Source organism: Staurois parvus, unplaced genomic scaffold (assembly GCF_062004578.1).
Source record: "Staurois parvus isolate SC_StPar_1 unplaced genomic scaffold, SC_StPar_1.0 ptg001072l, whole genome shotgun sequence".
NCBI lineage: Eukaryota > Metazoa > Chordata > Amphibia > Anura > Ranidae > Staurois > Staurois parvus.
The window spans coordinates 180,820-203,482 of NW_028318868.1; the positions used below are offsets into that span (position 1 = coordinate 180,820).

The window sequence follows — 22,663 nt, forward strand, 5'->3', positions numbered from 1 at the left end:
ATAATATAGAATCCATCTGAAGAAAACCAATACAAGTTGGATAGATATGACATAAAGGTGGGTAGGTAGATAGGTGGTTCATATAAATATATAATTAAATACAGTTGCAAGAAAAAGTATGTGAACCCCTTGGGATTACGTGGAGTTCTGCCTGAATTGGGCATAAAATGTGCTCTGAAAGTCATCTAAGTCACAACAATAGAAGAACACAGTCTGGTGAACATAATACTACACAAACATTAGATGTTGCCATGGTTTAATTGCATATAACATGTAAACATTCACAGTGCAGGGAGGAAAAAGTATGTGAGGCCCTAGCTTAATGACTTCTCCCAGAGCTAATTGGAGCCAGTAGTGAGCCAACCTTGAATCCAATCAGTGTGATGATATTGGACGTGTTGCTGACAGCTGTCCTGCCCTTAAAAAACACACACCTGTTTTGGGTTTACTGGTTTCAAGAAGCACTGTCTGATGTGAACCATGCCTCGCAGAAAAGAGCTCTCAGAAGAATTGTTGACTTGCATGAAGCTGGAAAGGGTTACAAAAGTATCTCCAAAAGCCTTGATGTTCATGTGTCCACGGTAAGACAGACTGTCTACAAATGGAGAAAGTTTAGCACTGTTGCTACTCTCCCTAGGCGTGGTTGTCCTGTAAAAATGACTGCAAGAGCACAGCGCAGAATGCTGCATGAGGTAAAGAAGAATCCCAGAGTGTCAGCTAAAGACCAACAGAAATCTCTGGCACATGCTAACATTTTTGTTGACACATCTACAATAAGGAAAACATTAAACAAGAATGGAGTACATGGGAGGACACCACGGAGGAAGCCATTGCTGTCCAAAAAGAATATTGCAGCACGTTTGAAGTTTGCAAAAGAGCACCTGGATGTTCCACAGCACTACTGGCAAAATATACTGTGGACAGATGAAACCAATATTGAGTTGTTTGGGAAGAAAACACATCACTATGTGTGGAGAAAAAAAGGCACAGCACGCCAACATCAAAACCTCATCCCATGAGGGAGCATCATGGTTTGGGGCTGCTTTGCTGCCTCAAGGCCTGGACGGATTGTTGTCATTGATGGGAAAATGAATTCCAGAGTTTATCAAGACATTTTGCAGGAAAACGTACGACCATCTGTCCACCAACTGAAGCTCTGCATAGGATGGGTGATGCAACAGGGCAATGACCCAAAGCATACAAGTAATTCAACAAAACAATGGCTGCAACAGCACAGAATACGCCTTCTGGAGTGGCCCAGTCAGAGTCCTGACCTCAACCCGATTGAAATGCTGTGGCATTACCTTAAGAGAGCGATTCACACCAGACATCCCAAGAACATTGCTACACTGAAACAGTTTTGTGAAGAGGAGTGGTCCAAAATTACTCCAGATCGTTGTGCAGGTCTGATCTGCAACTACAGGAAACGGTTGGTTGAGGTTATTGCTGCCAAAGGAGGGTCGACCAGTTATTAAGTCCAAAGGTTCACATACTTTTTCCTCCCTGCACTGTGAATGTTTACATGTTATGTGCAATTAAACCATGGCAACATCTAATGTTTGTGTAGTATTATGTTCAGCATACTGTGTTCTTCTATTGTGACTTAGATGACGTTTAGAGCACATTTTATGCCCAATTCATGCAAAACTCCACGTAATCCCAAGGGGTTCACATACTTTTTCTTGCAACTGTACGTTATGTTAAAACGGCAAAATTATAATAATGGTCACTTATAATGGTATATGCTCATAAAATAATCATAATAATAATATTAATCAATAATTATATAAAAAAAAAATGGAACCAGACAAATAAAATGCATAAATATATCTAATGAATTCCCATCCCACTGTAAAAGCTCTGATGTAAAATCAACACAATCCTAAAAAATAAAATAAAATAGAATAAAACGAGCTACGCATCTAAAATAAGATCACCAACATAAAATGATAAAAAAGAAATAAACTATTATCAATAAAACAGTTAATATCAAAGTCTGCATTGAGACCTTAGGGCTGCAAATATTTGAGCTCAACTATCCACTTAGTTTCGAGCTGGGACACTGCTCTCCTCTTGTGTCCACTTCTCCAATGCTGTGCAATCACATCGATAGCTGTAAACTTTAATGACGAGGGATCCCTGGCGTGATGGTCCCTAAAATGTTTGGACAATGAGTGATACTTGAAGCCTTTTTTAATATTATTATAATGTTCTCTGAGGCGATCTCTCAGACATCTTGTGGTCCTACCCACATATTGGAAGTTGCAAGGGCACTGCAGGAGATACACTGTATGTGTAGTATTACATGTGATCACTGGATGTATAGTGTAACTTTTGCCTGTGATACCTGATCCAAAATCTCTGACTCTAGTCTTATGTATGCCATTGTATCGACAGGCAATACACTTATTGCAAGGGTAAAACCCTTTAAGCCCAAAAGATAAAGACATACTCTTTGGTGGTTCCACCACATTAGGGGCTACCGTGAGTCTAAGTGGAGGTGCCTTTCTAAAGGTAACCTCAGGGAATTCTGGTAATGAATCTCGTATCATAGGGTCATTTTTGAGAATAGCCCAATTTTTCTTAATTATTTTGGTGACCTCTCTGAATTGGACGGAAATTTTGTAATAAAAGGGCAGAATTTTTCTGGTCTTATTCTCTTCTCTATAGTAAGCAGATCTGCCCTATTGATTGAGCCAACCTCCTGAATGATCTGGTTCAGGTTATTTGGATCATATCCTTTTTCGGTAAACCTGGTTTTGAGTAACAAAGATTGGTTCTGATAATCGGATAGGTTGGTACAATTTTTTCCTTAGCCTGAGAAACTGCCCTCTTGGGATATTATTTATCCATGTTGGATGGTGGCAGCTATCCGTGGGTATATACCCATTCCTGTCCGTACTCTTGAATTATGTTCTTGTTAAAATATTACTGCCATCGTTAATTAGAACCAAATCTAAAAAGTTAATTTCTTTAAAATCATATTCATAAGATAACTTAATATTGAGATCATTATTATTAAGAGTAATAAAAAAATTTTGCAGTGAAAATTCATCTCCCTGCCATATAAGAAACACATCGTCTATATAGCGTCGGTAAAATATAAGGGGAGGCCAGTCTCAGGAATATATCAAATCTTCCTCCCACCTGGCCATGAAGAGATTGGCCAGGCTGGGGGCAAACTTGGCCCCCATAGCAACATCAGTGACTTGCAAATAAAAAGCATGGTCAAACCAAAAAAGTTTCTGCGCATGGCAAAATCCAGAAGTTCCAGAATTAACTCTTTTTGTTGTCTGGGAATATCTGATGTGGTACTAAGATAAAACTGTACTGCCTCCATACCATCTCCATTTTTTATATTACTATACTAAGCCGAGATGTCGGCAGTAACTAGATAGGTTTGCTCATTAACCTTAAAATCCTTTAGATCCACTAGTATCTGCTTCATATCACATAAGTATGCTGGCGTCGTTTTGACCAAAGGCTGCAAGAAAAAGTCTACATATTCACCTATACGGGAATTAAGTGATCCTATGCCACTAATAATGGGCATTCCTGGGGGGCACAGTGGATTTTTATGAATCTTGGGAAGGCAGTACAGCACCGGAAGCCAAGGGGCTGCTGGGCATAGGTACGCTTTTTCTTTTTTGGTTATTATACCATTCTCAAAACCACGTTTAATGATACTTATTAATTCCTTCTTATAGGGAATCAATGGATTTTTTGGGAGTGGCTGATATGTTTCTCTATCATCTAGTAGAAGAAACACCTGGGTCATATAATCTTTTTTATCCATAATGACCACTCCTCCTCCCTTATCAGCAGGTCTGAATACGAGATCCTTATTAGCTAACAAAGACTTAATACCATTGTTGATCTTATGTTGATTACGTAAGTTTTTAACTTTGATCTTATCCAGATCCTTTAAAACCAGATCCTTTTAAGAAAAAGTGTTGATATGTGACTGTGTTGGGGGATTAAAAAGAGAAGCGTTTCTTAAATTAGAGGGTTTAAAATCACTGCTAATATTATTATAAGAATTACGTGCAGGGGGCATAGTTAAAAAAATACCTTTTTAAGGATAATCTACGAGTGAATTTATGGATGTCCACATAAGTGCCAAATTTATCCAGTTTTATCTTGGGTGCAAATTTTAGTCCCTTATTCAATAAATTGAGCTCATCATCCCTAAGGGTTGCTTTGCTCAAATTAAAAATACCTTCTGATGTCACACTTTTCTCTTTTTGTGGTCTATTGACTCTCTTTCCTCCTCGCTTTCCTCTGCACAAGTACTTCTTTTGCGAGTCGAGCCCCCCCCCTAAAAAATGGTTGGATTGGGGGTTATGAGGAGTTGGTGCCATATTAGACCGAAAACTGGGATTCCATGGCCTTTGATTATTCCTTGGATTGTGTGATTGGTTATACAAATTCTGATTCTCATACTTAGTCCACCCTCTATTATCCTGATAGGAATTCTGACGATAGGAATTCTGACCATAGGAACCATTTTGATTCCTACGCTTTGGGGATCTCCAGTGTGATTGGTTACTATCTCTATTGTATCCTCTATTATGAATTTGGTTGTGATAGTATTCCTCCTGTGGGTCTCTCCACGAGACCCTTTGCTGTCTAGGTGGTTGCAAACAGCCTCTAGGGTTGGGGTGATACTGAGGCCTATCATTAGGATATTGTTTCAAAGGGTGTGATCTAATATCCCTATTTCCTCTTCCTCATAGTCATAGAGGTCATCATACAGTCATGGCCGAAATTGTTGGCACCCTTGATATTTCTCCAGGAAATCATGTATTTCTCACGAAACGTATTGCATTAACACATGTTTTGCTATACACATGTTTATTCCCTTTGTGTGTATTGGGACAAAACAAAAAAAGGGAGGAAAGAAAGCAAATTCGACATAATGTCACACAAACCTCCAAAAATGGGCTGGACAAAAGTATTGGCACCCTTTCACAACTGCGGATAAATAAGAATGTTACAAGCATGTGATGCTCCTGTAAACTCACCTGGGGCAAGTAACAGGTGTGGGCAATATAGAAATCACACCTGAAAGCAGATAAAAAGGAGAGACGTTCACTTAACCTTTGCATTGTGTGTCTGTCTGTGCCACACTAAGCATGGACAACAGAAAGAGGAGACGAGAACTGTCTGAGGACCTGAGAACCAAAATTGTGGCAAAATATCAACAATCTCAAGGTTACAAGTCCATCTCCAGAGAACTAGATTTGCCTTTGTCCACAGTGCGCAACATTATCAAGAAGTTTGCAACCCATGGCACTGTAGCTAATCTCCCTGGTCGTGGACGGATGAGGAAAATTGATGAAAGATTGCAACGCAGAATAGTCCGGATGGTGGATAAGCAGCCCCAAACATGTTCCAAAGACATTCAAGCTGTCCTGCAGGCTCAGGGAGCATCAGTGTCAGCGCGAACTATCCGTCGACATTTAAATGAAATGAAACGCTATGGCAGGAGACCCAGGAGGACCCCACTGCTGACACAGAGACATAAAAAAGCAAGACTACAGTTTGCCAAAATGTACTTGAGTAAGCCAAAAGCCTTCTGGGAAAACGTCTTGTGGACAGATGAGACCAAGATAGAGCTTTTCGGTAAAGCACATCATTCTACTGTTTACCGAAAACGGAATGAGGCCTACAAAGAACAAAACACAGTACCTACGGTAAAATATGGTGGAGGTTCAATGATGTTTTGGGGTTGTTTTGCTGCCTCTGGCACTGGGTGCCTTGACTGTGTGCAAGGCATCATGAAATCTGAGGATTACCAAAGGATTTTGGGTCGCACTGTAGGGCCCAGTGTCAGAAAGCTGGGTTTGCGTCCAAGATCCTGGGTCTTCCAGCAGGACAATGACCCCAAACATACGTCAAAAAGCACTCAGAAATGGATGGCAAAGAAGCGCTGGAGAGTTCTGAAGTGGCCAGCAATGAGCCCAGATCTAAATCCCATTGAACACCTGTGGAGAGATCTTAAAATTGCTGTTGGGAAAAGGTGTCCTTCCAATAAGAGAGACCTGGAGCTGTTTGCAAAGGAAGAGTGGTCCAAAATTCCGGGTGAGAGGTGTCAGAAGCTTATTGATGGTTATAGGAAGCGACTGATTTCAGTTATGTTTTCCAAAGGGTGTGCAACCAAATATTAAGTTAAGGGTGCCAATACTTTTGTCCAGCCCATTTTTGGGGTTTTGTGTGACATTATGTCATATTTGCTTTTCTGCCTCTGTTTTATATTTGTTCCAATACATACAAAGGGAATAAACATGTGTATAGCAAAACATGTGTTAATGCAATACCTTTTTTGTGTGAAATACTTGATTTTCAGGAAAAATATCAAGGGTGCCAACAATTTCGGCCATGACTGTATCTATTATACGTTGAGACATTGTACTCATCTCTAAATTGTCTCTGCTTGACTGGTTTTGATAATGAGAGTGGAGGTTTAGAGATATTGGGAGTCCTGGTATGGGAGGATGGATGCTCGGACCTAGTGGTCCTGATGTTTCCCTGATCAAGGCTAGTGGGACCATCCTTACAATATTGTTGGAATTTTGCCATTTAAATACATATTTATTTCTATAATCTTCCACGTCTCTATTATATTTTTTCTTTTTCTTACTTCTTTGCTCCCTTTCAGTTTTATCCAGAAGATTTTTTACTCTATCTGATTCGGTTTTGTATTCCTCCCTGTTCATATGGGGTAAAAATTTTTCACGTGTTTTGTTAATTTCGCTGTCGAGATAAGCCAATTTCTTCTTTTTACGTATCACTAAGAACTTCAATAGATCCAAACCCATATTATTAAAGAAGGTGAACCATTCGGTTTCACAACTGATGTCACCATTCTCCAGGGGACCCGACTGAAAATGTGGATATAACAGAGGAACTTGGAATCATCAACTTGTCAAAGCATAAACTTTCCGAACCAGAATTAACCATCCTCTCCAAAGGCCTTACATTCTGCCTAACCACCAAATTGGATCATTTACAAGTATTGTCAGATATGGAGGATTTCGTCAGGAGACTAAGGCTCAAAGAATATTTCCACAATAATGAAAGGAATCCTAGGACAATGGAGTGCTACACAAAGAAAACAGCTGCTTCACACCTCCACAAGGACGCAACCCCAAACTGGACACCTATATTGATAGCTTCATATTGCGAGCTACATCCCTGATATCCACCCAGCAAAAGAAAATTCTGTACAATCTTTCACCACTAGAGCGAAGGGCTATACACGATTTGCACAACAATCAGGCCATCACCATCAAACCAACGGACAAAGGGGGAGCAGTTGTTGTCATGGATACAAACAAATACATACAAGAAGGCCAGAGGCAGCTGGAAAATGCCATTTACTATAAAAAACTGGATTATGATCCGACCCAGGACTTTACAAAGCAATTAAAAGGTCTCATTAAAACACTTCCAGCCCACCTACATTCAGAACTTATAAATGCGATTCCGGATCATCCAGAAATCGGGGACTTCTACATGCTGCCCAAAGTCCACAAGCCAGGAAATCCAGGCAGACCCATCATAACAGGTATGAATACACTCACCGAACAAATCTCAGGCTTTGTAGAAATAATTTTAAAACCGTTAGTCATGAATACTGCTAGCTTCCTGCAAGACACAACTGACTTTCTGAACAAGATCAACAACATACAGCAATTACCATCTAATACACTTCTAGTGACTATGGATGTAGTATCCCTGTACAGTAATATCCCTCACAAGGATGGATTAGCTGCATGTCACAGATCCTGATCATCCTCACCAAACAACAAATACACTGCTGAGGATGTTACACAGCTCATTGAATTCATACTTACACACAAATACTTTGCTTTCAATTAAGACATCTATCTTCAATGTATGGGCACTGCGATGGGAAGTAAAATGGCACCCAAATATGCAAATTTATTTATGGCTGACATGGAGGAACAATTCCTGAACAGCATGGAACAAAAACCATACAGATACTTTTGCTATATTGATGATATTTTCATCATATGGACAGAAGGTGAAGAAAATCTAAAACAATTTTACTCATTGATGAACACTTTTCATCCATCAATCAAACTAAAAATGGAATACTCAAACACACAAGTCAACTTCCTAGACACCACAGTATACATCAGGGATGATACGCTTCACACCTCAATATAAAGGAAACCCACTGACAGATGCAACTACCTCCACAGTTCCAGCTTCCACCCCCAACACACAAAACGTGCCATCATACACAGTCAGGCCATTAAATACCACCGAGTATGTTCTGACCCAAGAGACAGAGATAAACATCTCGGGACACTAGCAGACGCCTTCCATAAGAAGGGTTACAAGGACAAAACTATCAACACCAGCATAAACACAGCCTTGAGAACCTGAAGGGAAAATCTACTTCAGTACAAAGAGAAAAAAACAAACAACCGTGTACCTATAGTAACCACATACAACCCAACACTAGAAGGAATAAGAAAAATAATCAAAGATTTACAACCCATCATAACAGAGGATGGAACTCTGAAAGAAATATTCCAGCAACCCCCAATACTGGCTTTCAGACAACCCCCCAACCTCAGAAATAAACTAAACAGTAGGAAACTTCCTTCTGATTATGATGTCACAAATAATGGAAGCAAACCCTGCAATAAGAAACGCTGCAAACTGTGCAACCAAACCAATCCATCAAAAAGTGTCAGACACTCAAAAGGAATCTTCAATATTTCCGGATCATACAGCTGCACCTCCAGTAATGTTGTATACCTTATCCAGTGCAGAAAATGCAGCAAAGGATCTTATGTTGGCGAAACAGGACAGAAGTTGCAAACAAGGATGAATTTGCACAGACATACCATCAAGGAACATAAAGAAGATGACCTCTGCATACCTGTAGGACACCATTTCACACAACCAGGCCACAATATGGAAGACCTCAATATTTTAGTTCTGAAAGGAAAATTCAAATCTATCCAGGAAAGAAAAACATTTGAACTAAGAATGATAATTCTATTTGACACAAAAGATAACGGCCTTAATTTGGACATGGGATTCCTCAACCATTATCCGACAGCTTTATGACTATCTATTAGCTAAAGCTTTACCCCCTCTGTGTGAGTGTAGTATTTCCCCCCCTCCCCCCCTCGCTTTTGATGTATCTTATCTGTAGCCCTTTTTTTTTTTCTCAATCCCTTCTAACATTCTGCTTAAACTTTGTTATTTGTAATAGTACTGCTTAGACCTTGAAGAAGGGGACATACCCCGAAAGCTTGTCCTCAAAATTGTATGTTAGTGCAAATAAAAAAAGTATCACGGACAGTACTCAATTGTTTCCATTACGTGAAACCCATCTAAAATGTATCAGATTGCAAAAAACACAAATAAACACATGCATTGTTATTAGTTCAGGTACCTATATAGCACCATCAATTTACACAGCACTTTACATACATATTGTACATTCACATCAGGCCCTGCCTTCAAGGAGCTTACAATGTAAAGTCCCAAACGACATTCATATACTAGGAACAATTTAGACATGAGACAAAACAAATACTAGCATGTCTTTGAAGCATGGGAGGAAACCCACACATGCAGAGCATGCAAACTCAATGCAGGTAGTGCCATGGTTGGGATTTGAACCAGCAAATCTAGTGCTGATAGGCAGCACTACTAAACACTAAGCCACTGTGCTGTCACATGCCTGAAGATTGCAACTCTGTTGTGTGATCAGCCTTAAGTCCTTGGACATCCTCAATGTAACAAACAATATATTTAAAAGGGAATACAAATGTGGCGCAGAATAAGCAGAATTCACAAGGCTGCTTATTGTCATTCATGAGTGAAAACATATGGCAAGATTTGCATTGATGGTGGAATAACTACTTATTTTATTTTGTCATTTACATACAGGTGGTGGACTTCCATATGGTTCTATGTTTATTGACTTATGAATTGATATTTTTCCTTATTGTTGTAACTGTGGAACAGTGGTGTCACCCTCAGAATTTTTTTTTCATCATTTTAATGTGTATCTATTATGTTGGGACACATCACATTTTTTCGAATAGTAGTATGATCCATTGTATTGGGATACATATAACCAACACACATCAAATTTAGTAACAGTGCAACATTTGTATTCCTTTGTAATTTTGCTTCAGCACTGGTATTGTGTGTGGTTTGTGAAGACAGCTGTGGGAGTTTGGATTTAGATTTTTGTTAGATACTGAGCACCAAGTGCAGTTTTTCTATCATTTCGTTAATATGTTTCAAAAGTCTAAGTCCCTGGACATGATCAATGCACATGGCAGTACATACATAAGTATATATACACTGCAGAGAAAAATAAATAAAACAGCACTAGCATTATTTAAAAAAATGAGAAAAAAAAGAATATTGTATAAGCAGCAAAAAAAAAAAAAAAATACAGGTGAAACTCAAAAAATTAGAATATCATGCAAAAGTTAATTTATTTCAGTAATGCAACTTAAAAGGTGAAACTAATATATTAGATAGACTCATTACATGCAAAGCAAGATAGTTCAAGCCGTGATTTGTCATAATTGTGATGATTATGGCTTACAGCTCATGAAAACCCCAAATCCACAATCTCAGAAAAATAGAATATTGTGAAAAGGTGCAATATTCTAGTCTCAAAGTGTCCCACTCTAATCAGCTAATTAAGCCATAACACCCGCAAAGGGTTCCTGAGCCTTTAAATGGTCTCTCAGTCTGGTTCAGTAGGAATCACAATCATGGGAAAGACTGCTGACCTGACAGTTGTGCAGAAAACCATCATTGACACCATCCATAAGGAGGGAAAGCCTCAAAAGGTAATTGCAAAAGAAATTGGATGTTCCCAAAGTGCTGTATCAAAGCACATTAATAGAAAGTTATGTGGAAGGGAAAAGTGTGGAGGAAAAAGGTGCACAAGCAGCAGGAATGACTGCAGCCTGGAGAGGATTGTCAGGAAAAGGCCATTCAAAAGTGTTGGGGACTTTCACAAGGAGTGGACTGAGGCTGGAGTCAGTGCAGCAAGAGCCACCACACACAGACGGATCCTGGACATGGGCTTCAATTGTCGTATTCCTCTTGTCAAGCCGCTCCTGAACAACAAACAACGTCAGAAGCGTCTTACCTGGGCTAAAGAAAAACAGACCTGGTCTGTTGCTCAGTGGTCCAAAGTCCTCTTTTCTGATGGGAGCAACTCATCAGAAGAATGGAGAGGCACACTCTGCAAGATGCTTGAAGTCCAGTGTGAAGTTTCCACAGTCTGTGTTGATTTGGGGAGCCATGTCATCTGCTGGTGTTGGTCCATTGTGCTTCATTAAGTCCAGGGTCAACGCAGCCGTCTACCAGGAGAATTTGGAGCACTTCATGGTTCCTTCCGCAGACGAGCTTTATAGGGATACTGACTTCATTTTCCAGCAGTACTTGGCACCTGCCCACACTGCCAAAAGCACCAAAACCTGGTTCAATGACCATGGGATTACTGTGCTTGATTGGCCAGCAAACTCGCCTGACCTGAACCCCATAGAGAATCTATGGGGCATTGCCAAGAGAATGATGAGAGACATGAGACCGAACAATGCAGAAGTGATGAAGGCCGCTATTGAAGCATCCTGGTCTTCCATAACACCTCAGCAGTGCCACAGGCTGATAGCTTCCATGCCACGCCGCATTGAGGCAGTAATTGCTGCAAAAGGGGCCCAAACCAAGTACTAAGTACATATGCATGCTTATACTTTTCAGAGGTCCGATATTGTTCTATGTACAATCCTTGTTTTATTGATTGCATATAATATTCTAAATTTTCTGAGGTTGTGGATTTGGGGTTTTTATGAGCTGTAAGCCATAATCATCACAATTATGACAAATCACGGCTTGAACTATCTTGCTTTGCATGTAATGAGTCCATCTCATATATTAGTTTCACCTTTTAAGTTGCATTACTGAAATAAATGAACTTTTGCACGGTATTCTAATTTTTCGAGTGGTGTTTCCGTGCATGGTAACAGTTCTATAGTTTATAGTTACAAGTATTGATGTATACCATTAAAAAAAAAAAAAAAAAATATATATATATATATATATACATATATATATTAGTCGGTTTAATAATCATGCTTTAACAGAAACAGGTTCACTCTTTTCAACGACATTTCCAGGCTTGCCAACAAAGGCATTTACTATAGCACTGTAACCACTTGCCCTCCAGAGGATTTACCTGACCAGGCCATTTTTTGTTGTTCGGCACTGCGCTATTTCAACTGGTAATTGCGTGGTCGTGCAATGCTGTACCCAAATGAAATGTATGTCCTTTTTTTTCACACAAATAGAGCTTTCTTTTGGTGGTATTTGATCACCTCTGCGGTTTTTAATTTTTGCTCTATAAACAAAAAAAACCGCAAATTAAAAAAAAATATTTTTCACTTTTGGTTATTAAAAAAATCCAATAAACGCAAAGTTAGTCATAAATTTAGGCTAAAATGTATTCTGCTACATGTCTGTGGTAAAAAAAAAAAGCTCAATACATCAAGGGTGTGGAATTTTTTTTTTAAAACTACTTGTCCAAGGGACTAAATTGGGATCCCAGTCTACTTGTCCTAATAGAAAAAAAAAAATAATTGCCAGGATGGAAAATATGAAGGGTTGATGTTTATTTTGTTAGGCGGAGGTGCTTTTTTGGAATGCCTTTATGGCAACTTAAACTTTTAATGTTGTTTTTTATTTTTTTGCTGGAAAATTTCTTAGAACCCACAAACATTATATATATATATTTTTAAAGTGAAGGCCCTAGAGAATAAATTGGTGGGTGCTGCAATTTTTATGTCACTAGGTATTCGCATAGCGGTTTTTCAAAGCAATTTATTTTTAAAAATACACAAATTTTTTTAATTTTAATGCAAAAAAACACAATACACTACCCAATTTCTTTTGTAAAATATAGAAGATGATGTTACTCTGAGTAAATGGATACCAAATATGTTACGCTTTAAAATGGAACAAGCCCGTGCAATGGCAACAATGTAAATTTTACTATCCATAGGCAACACTTTAAAAGCCTTTACAGGTTACCACTTTGGATTTACCCAGAAGGTCTGGTACTAGAATTACTGCCCATGATCTGACATTTGTGGTGATACATGTATGAGACGATCGCTGTTTGTGTGCACACAGGACCAACGTTTGCCTTTGTGTGTTAGAATGGGGGTGGTTAGCATTTTTTTTTTTTATATTTATTTTTATACAGTCTTTTTTTTTTTTTTTAACTTTTATTGCTGTCACACGGAAAGTAAACATCCCTTATGACAGCAATAGGCAGCGACTGGTACTCTTTATGGAGATATCTGGGGTCAGCAATACCCCAAATCCCTCCTCTGTCCTTAACCGGCTCCAGCCCGCCATATAAGGTAATGACGGGCGCAAAGGAGGTTCTCTTGTTCTGGGAGAACGTCATATGACATCCTCCCATTCTAAGCGCGCAGCGCGGAGATCGGTGGTGCACTGTGTCCCTCGGACACAGCGGATCACCAATCAACGGAAAGAGCCAAAGATGTCGGCTCGGTCATGTGATCTCCTCACAGCTCGAGAGGAGAGGAGAGCCGGTAATCGGCATTCCTCGGGGGAGGGGGGGGGGGGGGGGCGGGGACATGTACACTGATCATCAGGGCACTGATGATCAGTGTGCCCTGATGATCAGTGTAACCCCAGCAGTGCCACCTGTCAGAACCCATCAATACCAGCTGTGCTCATCAATGCTACCTGCCAGTGCCCATCAGTGGCACATCAATGCCACATATCAGTGCCTACCAGTGCACATCAATGCCACATATCAGTACCCATCTGAGCTGCCTTTCAGTGTTATTAGTGCCAGTCAGTGCCAACTACCAATGCCAGTCAGTGCCACCTATCAATGAAAGTCAGTGCCACCTATCAGTGCTGCCAATCAGTGCCACCTATCAGTACCAGTCAGTGCCGCCTATCAGTGCACATCAGTGCCACCTATCAGTGCCCATCAGTGCTGCCTAACAGTGGCAGTCAGTGCCACCTAACAGTGCCGCCTATCATTGCTACCCATCATTGCTGCCTATCAGTGCCATATATAAGTGCTGCCTTTCAGTGTCCATCACTGCAGCCTATCAGTGTCCATCACTGCAGCTTCATTAGTACACATCAGTGAAGGAGAAAAATCACTTATTTACAAAATTTTATAACAAAAAGTAAGAAAATTTTTTTTTTTTTCCAAATTTTCAGTTGTTTTTGGTTTGTTTAGCAAAAAAATAAAAACCCAGAGGTGATTAAACACCACCAAAAGAAAGCTCTATCTCTCTCAAAATTTTTTAAAAAATTTCATATAAGTACAGTGTTGCATGACCGCGCAATTGTCATTCAAAATGCGAGAGCGCTAAAAGCTGAAAACTGGCCTGGGCAGGAAGGGGGTATAGGTGCCCTGTAGACAAGTGGTTAAAGCATTTGATCACAGCAAAATTGGTGTGATCAAATGCTTTCTATTTTACATCTGGGGAAACCAGAAGTATGTATGCCCATCACTTCCTGTTTCTAATATTAGAGGTGGACAGAGTGGTTCTGGTCTTTGGCCGCCTCTATGATCAGCCAGCAGAAGCGCCAGTTGGTTGATAGGGTGTCACAGTGGGACAGGACTAGGACTAGGGTTGTCACCTTTTCTTCAAGCCAAACTCGAATACTTTAGTGGCAGAACACAATTATTTTTTTGTATACACTTTAGGGCTGTAAAAGAGCTGGGACACCTTTTGGATGCTCCAAGGAGGGGGTGCCAGTAGGGCAGTGGCCAGCGCCAGTAGAACAATAAAGCAGTACACTCAAGTGAATTGGGGCTTCCCGCATTCATGTGCAATGCATGCAGTTGGGGGCACTGCTGTGGGGATTAAACAGGTGGTGAGGAGGTGACATAACCACTCCTCACTTCCTGTCAAATGCCATGTGCAGAGCAATCTGAATGTGGATTGCTCTTCACAGGGCACCACGTGTAAATGTGCCCTAAGGCTGTTCAGCTATTCCAGTATGTTCTGTGCAATGAGCAGGAAATTGGGGACAGGAACAAATCTACTGCTGAGTAACCTCTTGTGTGCTGCAATTACAAAAAACGTCTTCTCAGCTAGGTGCCAGGCAAAGGAACAGGACTGTTTAACCCCTGGGCTCAAGTGCTTATCTCTTGTACTTCTCTGCACCATTCAAGGTTTATGCAGTGGTTCCTGACCTCCACTAACCCTGATGCAGCAATTCAGACAATTTAATTAGTTCACTGCTATACCAATCCGCCGGGGTATGGAATTGCCAGGAAACGCAGCACAAGGATTACTCAGCCGGTGGCTGCAAATCATACAATAGTCCTGGTGGAGCAATCCTTGTACTGCGGTTCCTGGAAATTCCATACCCCAGTGGAGTGGTATAGAAGTGAAGTTCGGGACTGCTGCACAAGGATTAGACCGCTGTGTCTGACAGACATTAGTCCTGTTCTTCCTCCCGCCCCCAGCTGAGCAGATGGAGCCCAGAGCCACAGTCCCTAGATAGGACAGCCTGCAGACGGCGGCGGGAGGGGGGGTCGTCCGCCGGCTCTAGACCCTACTGCTTGCCCGCAGCAGAGCTAAATGCGGAAAACAAACCTTTTGTTTGGCGCCCGGAACTACATGTCCCGGGCGTCGGGCGATAGAAATTAAACATCCCTGATACATGTATATTAATTGGTTTGTGTGAAAGTTAAAGCGTCTACAAACTATGGTATATATTGGAATTTACGTAGCTTTTACTGACTACCCATCACATTTCTTGAGGTGCTAAAATGCCAGGGCAGTACAACCCCCCCCAAAATGACTCCTTTTTGGAAAGTAAACACCTCAAGGATTTTGCAGAGAGGCATGTTGAGCCCATGGAATATTTTATTTTTTGCCACAAATTTTTTGAATATGCCATTTTTTTTTTTTTTTTACACATAGTTGTCACTTTAATGAAATATTGCTCATGCATTCCAGGGGTATATGTGGAATAACACCCCAAAACACATTCTCCTACTTCTTCTGAGTATGGGGATACCACATGTGAGAGAATTTTTGGCAGCGTAGCTACATACAAGCCCCAAAAATCCAACGACCACCTCCAGGCTTTCAAAGAGCATATTTCCTCATATCACTTCCCCACTACCTATCACAGTTTCGGAGGCTCTAAAATGCCAGGATAGTACAAAAAGCCATCTAAATGACCCCTTTTTGGAAAGTAGACACCCCAAGGAATTTGATAAGAGACATGGTGAGTATTTTACAAATATCAGTTTTGTCACAGGGTTTTGAAAAAGAAAAAAAGAAAAGAACAAATCATTTTTTTGTTTTCTTTCTTCGTTTTCCAAAAACATGTGGCAACAAATGAGATCTGCAAAACACTCACCATGCCTCTTAGCAAATACCTTGGAGTGTCTATTCTCCAAAAAAGGGACATTTGGAGGGGTTGCTTCTACTATCCTGGCAATTCAGGGTCAACATTAGAAGCTTATGCCACACATCACACACTCTTGAAGACCAAGCCTTTTCTGACATTTTTTGTTCACATGAAAAAACAGTTTTTTTTGCTAGAAAATTACTTTGAACCTCCAAACATTATATATTTTTTTAAAGCAGAAACCCTAGACAATAAAACGGTGGGTGTTGAAATTTTTTATGTCATACAGTATTTACACAGCGATCTTTCAAACGCAAATCTTTTGGAAAAAATACACTTTTTAGAATGTTAATGCCCAAAAACACAATATATTGCCCAATTGTTTGATAGAGTATAAAAGATGATGTTACGCTGACTAACCCTGACATTATCTGATGTTGCTAGTGGCAGGAATGCAGTGATCAGTGAAAATTTCTATATACTGACACTGTACTATTGGCACTGGTTGAGTGATGGGGCGATCAAAGGGTTAATAGGGGTGATCAACATTTTAATAGGGGCAATCAAAGGGTTAATAGGGGTCAATCAAAGGGTTAATAGGGACAATCAATGTGCTAATCTACCGTGTGTGTGTGTGTGTAAAATGCAGCAGTGCTTTTACTTGGTGTGGTGTTCTCACTCCTCTCCCTGGACTGACGGGTGGGGGGGGTTTCAGTGGGGGGGCGCAGGTGTGTTCACACCCCAAAATAGGAAGCGAAGCAAGATTATGCCACTTTGCCAAGAGCTGCTGCTCGCCCACAAAATGCGGCTAAGCGGTTGGCAAGAAGTTAAAAAAAAAAGCGACAAAAAAACATAGTAACGTTGTACTAGTGCAGGGGTGGGCAAACTTTTTGACTTGAGGGCCGCAATGGGTTCATATATTGGACCTGGGGGCCGGACCAAGAGTAGATGAATGATGTGTATGTGTCATCCATAGTAAGTATAGTAATATTCCCCCATAGTAAGCATAGTAATTCATCCCCCATATAGTAATTCATCCCCCCATATAGTAATTCATCCCCCATAGTAATTCATCCCCCATAGTAATTCATCCCCCATAGTAATTCATCCCCCATATAGTAATTCATCCCCCCTATAGTAATTCATGCCCCCTATAGTAATTCATCCCCCCTATAGTAATTCATCCCCCATATAGTAATTCATCCCCCATAGTAATTCATCCCCCATATAGTAATTCATCCCCCATAGTAATTCATCCCCCCTATAGTAATTCATTCCCCATATTAATTCATCCCCTATAGTAATTCATCCCCCATATAGTAATTCATCCCCCATAGTAATTCATCCCCCCTATAGTAATTCATTCCCCATATTAATTCCCCAAGTCTCCCTGTGTCAATTCACTTACCTTTGCTCCGCGCGTTCCTCTCGCCGTGTTCCCGTGCCGTTCCGGTGTAGCATGAAAATCTGTCTCCTATGAGGATCTGTCCCCCTCGACGTATCTGCGCATGTGCCAGTTTCAGGCATTAGCAGCCGATCGGCGATCTCCTAGGAGACAGATTTTCATGCTACACCGGTCTTCAGGGCGGACTGTGAGAGGAGCCTAGCGGGAGCCTAGCTCCGCGGGCCGGATTAAAAGGTCCGCCGGGCTGTAGTTTGCCCATTGCTGTACTAGTGTGTGTATCAGGGATTTTTTTGTTTTTGTTTTACACTTTGCTTTGTAGGAGAAATAAAGATCATTTCTTTTGCAATGCAAATCTTGCTGTCAGAACCCAACTCATTCAGGAACTGTCATGAATGAGTTAAGTTTTGACAGCCCAGGATAGTGATCTGTGATTGGCTGGAGCTGGTCACATGGTACAGGGTGCTGTGATTGGTCCCATGTATCATGTGACAGCTGTGGGCCAATCACAGCTCAATAGAAAGAGAAGCAGAGCTGTTATGAATGAGATTGATTCATAATAGCTTTGCTTACATAGTGATCCCGTTAACTGGGATCTTCATTCCGCTGTACACAGCAGTCGCAAAGGGGGAGCACTGCGCCCCCTCTGTGTTAGTACAGCCAGAGCGACGTATGGGTACGTCGCTTTGTCTGTAGCTGCCGCTCTGCGCAGTACATTGCGGGCGGGCAGGAAGCGGTTAAAAAAAACACAGGCAGTTTTTAGTTTTATTGGTCTGGGCATGCTCAGTCTTGTCACTACTGAGATGTTTGAACTAGGCGAAGTCAATGCCTGTTTGGATTTTTTTAAATATATTGCTTTATATAGACAAATCTAGAATTCTTTTAAAGCATTTATTCTTAAAAATGTCCAAACTATGTATAGGAAGTATAAATTGCTTAAGATCATATCACTAAAAAGATTTTTCTCTGCTATTCACCTGGTTCTAAGAGGTGAACTCATTTAGACGGTCGCTAAGTTTTGTGACCATTAGTAAATTCCGAATTGTGACTATTTGTGGACTGAGTCCTTTAGCAAATCTCTTCGCCTAAAAGTAGCCGGTCATGCAAGGAATTGCGACCATTTCCAGACAAGGTGCTTTAGTAAATCAACCCCCATATGTCTTTCTTGAAGGAAAGTTTTCACGTTTTTTGCCCATTATCATCCTGAAAATGTCATAATCACCAAACATCCTTTCAATTGATGGAATAATAAAAGTGTCCAAAATCTCAATGTAAACTTGTGCATTTATTGAAGATTTAATGACCGTCATTTCCCCTATACCTTTATCTGACATGCAATCTCATATCATCAATGATTGTGGAAATGTGCATGTTTCCTTCAGGCTTTATGCATTTCATTGGAACATTACCAAACAAAAGTTCCAGCATCATCACCCTGCCCAATGCAGTTTTGTGATTCATCACTGAATATCACCTTTTATCCACAGTCCATGATTGCTTTTCTTTAGCCCACTGTAAAATAATTATTTTCTGATTAGGTGCTAGTGATGGTTTTTATTTGGATTTTCTGTATATAAATCCCATTTCCTTTAGGCACTGTCTTACAGGTTGGTCACAGACATTTACTCCAGTTTCTGCCCATTTGTTTTGCTGTGCATTTTCTGTTTTCAAGGGATATTGCTTTAAGTTTTCTATCTTGAAACTTTGATGTCCTCCTTGGTATACCAGTACGCTTCCCTTTTACAACCTTCCCAGTTGATTTGGTCCAGATTTTAGACACAGCTGTCTAGGAACAACCAACATCTTTTGCAACACCTTATGACGTTTTATAATCTTCTGCTTTTGTTTCAACTGACATCTTTCATGTTGGAGCCATGATTCATGTCAATAAGCTTGGTGTAACAGCTCACCAAGGTGTGCAATCACTCTCTTTTTAACTGCAGACTAACTAGCAGATGTAATCTGATGCAGATGTTTGTTTTAGAACTGAAAAGTACTGTATATGGTGATTCCATAATATTTTCCTCAGAACTGAGTAATTCCATATTTGTTTCCTCTGTTTGATCTGCAAAAACAGTTGCAATTGACTACAGTTTTCTTTCTTTTTTATTTCTTTAAGTGTTTCCTAAAGCTAGAAGGTTGGAATGGTAAATGAAAACAGTTTTGAGGCATGTATGTGATTGTTTTTCTTCTTTACAATTAAATAACTGAATTAACATTTTCCAAGAGTGGTGATTCCATTCTTTTTGCCAGGGGTTGTACCTTTGGTAAAAATAACTCAATTTGGTGTATATTATTTAGTCTGTGTGAAAGTTATAGAGTCTACAAGCTATGCTATGTATCATTGAAAATTAATTAATCCTGATGTACTGACTGCTTATCTCATTTCTTGAGGCCTTAAAATGCCAGGACAGTACAAATACCCCCCAATACCTTTTTTGGAAAGTGGACAGTCCAAGGTATTTAGTAAGAGGCATGGTGAGTTCTTTGAAGTTGTAATTTTTTCCCACAATTCTTTGGAAAATTAAGAAATTACTTTTTCCACACAACTGGCATATTTACAAATTATTTCACACACGTGCCATGTATCAGCTGACACGTTTAATTTCCTGACTACCTATCATATTTTTTAAGGCCCTGGAGCACCAGGACAACGGAATAACCCACAAAATAACCACATTTTGCACATTTTGGAAAACAAACACATAATATATTTTCTGTGAGGCATAATGAGTCTTTTGAGCATGCCATTTTTTTAAAATGTGGAAAGAAAATAAAAGCTTTTTTTTTTTTTTTTTTTTTTACAAAAACTTGTCAATTTATAAGGCATTTCTAACACATACTATGTACATAACAAGAATTACACCCCAAAATACATTCTGCTACTCCTACCACGTGTGAGACATTTCCACAGGCTGGCCACATACAGATAAAATGAAATAAAGCTTCCAAGCTGCTATAGTTGGGTCTTTCACTAAAAAACATCAATCACTGCAAACTAAACATTATAAATTATAAAGACAAAATACCCAATAATGTGTAATACTCCTGTACCAGCTGCTAAGCACGTAATGCAATTACCATACTGATCAGCAAACAAATAAGCAAATATAGTGCAGAGCTAGCATTAAATCACTATACACCATATATGAAAATGATGTGATATTACAAAATAATATAAGTAAAATCAAAAATTCCTTTGCAATTAATTATAATATACTATAATAACTAGAATATCATGCGCCTTTACATATGTGCCACCTTCCATGCATTCATAAACCACCACCAGATGTGCTCTCACCTTCCTTTATTGACCTCACAGTAATGTTTGGTCATATTGTACTTTTGTCCCTTAGATGGACCAAGTTAAATTCCTAGGTACATCCGAAGTTAATCTTCACAGCTTAATAATCATCCCCTTTAACTCTGCTCCACACCATGCAAACAAAAACACTAAAATAGTACTTTATCCTTTATATAATGTATTTCCTTCATAAAACGCAATATGTGTACACTCAAATCAAAAAGGTGTTAAATCACACCAGATATATACAGCTTATAATTTCATATATGGCAATCTTGTGCAATATCTCCCCAAAACTGGTAAAGGTTGAGGAAGTCATCAATGGTCCCATCCCTACAAGTTTTGGCACCGCACATGACTTCCTCAGGGCAATCTGATATTCATTCTCTCTCCTCTTTCTCCTCTCTCGCTCTCATGAGATTGGAGTACCTGCACCTATTCTCAGAGGAAAAAAAAGCCATATATTTATATAATGAGAAGAGGAACTACAGAGAGGTAACTAGGCACCCCCAACTGAAAATATGCATATTTCTCAGAGGCTGCACATGGAGAACCAGATAAGGTCAACAAGAGCAAAGTGTTTGAAAAAAAATCTCCACAAAGGGCAAACTCCGGATGAAAGAAGTGGAGAAAGAAATCAACCACTATGCCAGCACAATGTTGTGGTATTAGTCCGTGGTCTGGTAGTGGGTCCAACATGTCTATAATTTCAAGTACATATCCAACGTGTCCAGAGACAGTAATTGGCTCCTCTAAGTGCGCCACTCTGTTGAGCCTGGAAAATCAGGCGTAAAGAAGGGGTTCAGGTTTGCTTCCATAGCACTAGAATGCACATACACGCAGCATTGATCCTGCATGACAAGAGATCTATGGTATGGGGGTCTCATCTGAGTGGAAAAGTGGACTACATATTGAAAAGGAGAAAAGCCTACTGAGTTAGGTAGATATGTTCTGTACGATTTTATTTACCAGAATGGTTGAATCCGAGGGCAATGCACACATTCCAATGTGCGTTTGCATCAGGCAGAAGAGATTGGAGTTTGAATAAGCAACGTTCCCTGTCACGCTTCCAGAAGGCAGCCAGCTGGATGATTTGGCCTCATACAGTAGCTTTGTGGACTTGCCATAGGGGCACTTCTGAGAAACAGAGCCAACATCCGCAAAATAGGTTTGGAATGAAGACTGAACATATTGGCAGGTGGCCTGTGAAGAGGGTGCCAAAACAGACCCGAAAGGGTGATTAACAGGACCAATGGATCATGGTCAGACCAGGGTGAGGAATGAATAGATATTTTCCTTAACAGAGGGAGCTGATGGATGATAAACATTTATATCAAATTCATAATTCGGCACTTATATTATATTGACGGCAAGCTTGCAAAATATTTGGTCTTTATGATTAATCATAATTAATATTAAAATGTGTGAATGGCCTTGAACCAGTGATAAGTGTTAATTTCTTCAGTTATAGCTGAGACAGGAGTTAGCTAACTAACAAGCTGGTTAAAGGA

At 40.0% G+C, this 22,663-nt stretch overlaps 1 protein-coding gene across 14 annotated transcripts in view; it reads right to left on the reverse strand.

Moving 5' to 3' along the window:
* SCAI (suppressor of cancer cell invasion) overlaps window positions 1-22,663 on the reverse strand; it is a 1,319,466-nt gene that overhangs the window by 172,781 nt on the left and 1,124,022 nt on the right. The window lies entirely within an intron of this gene.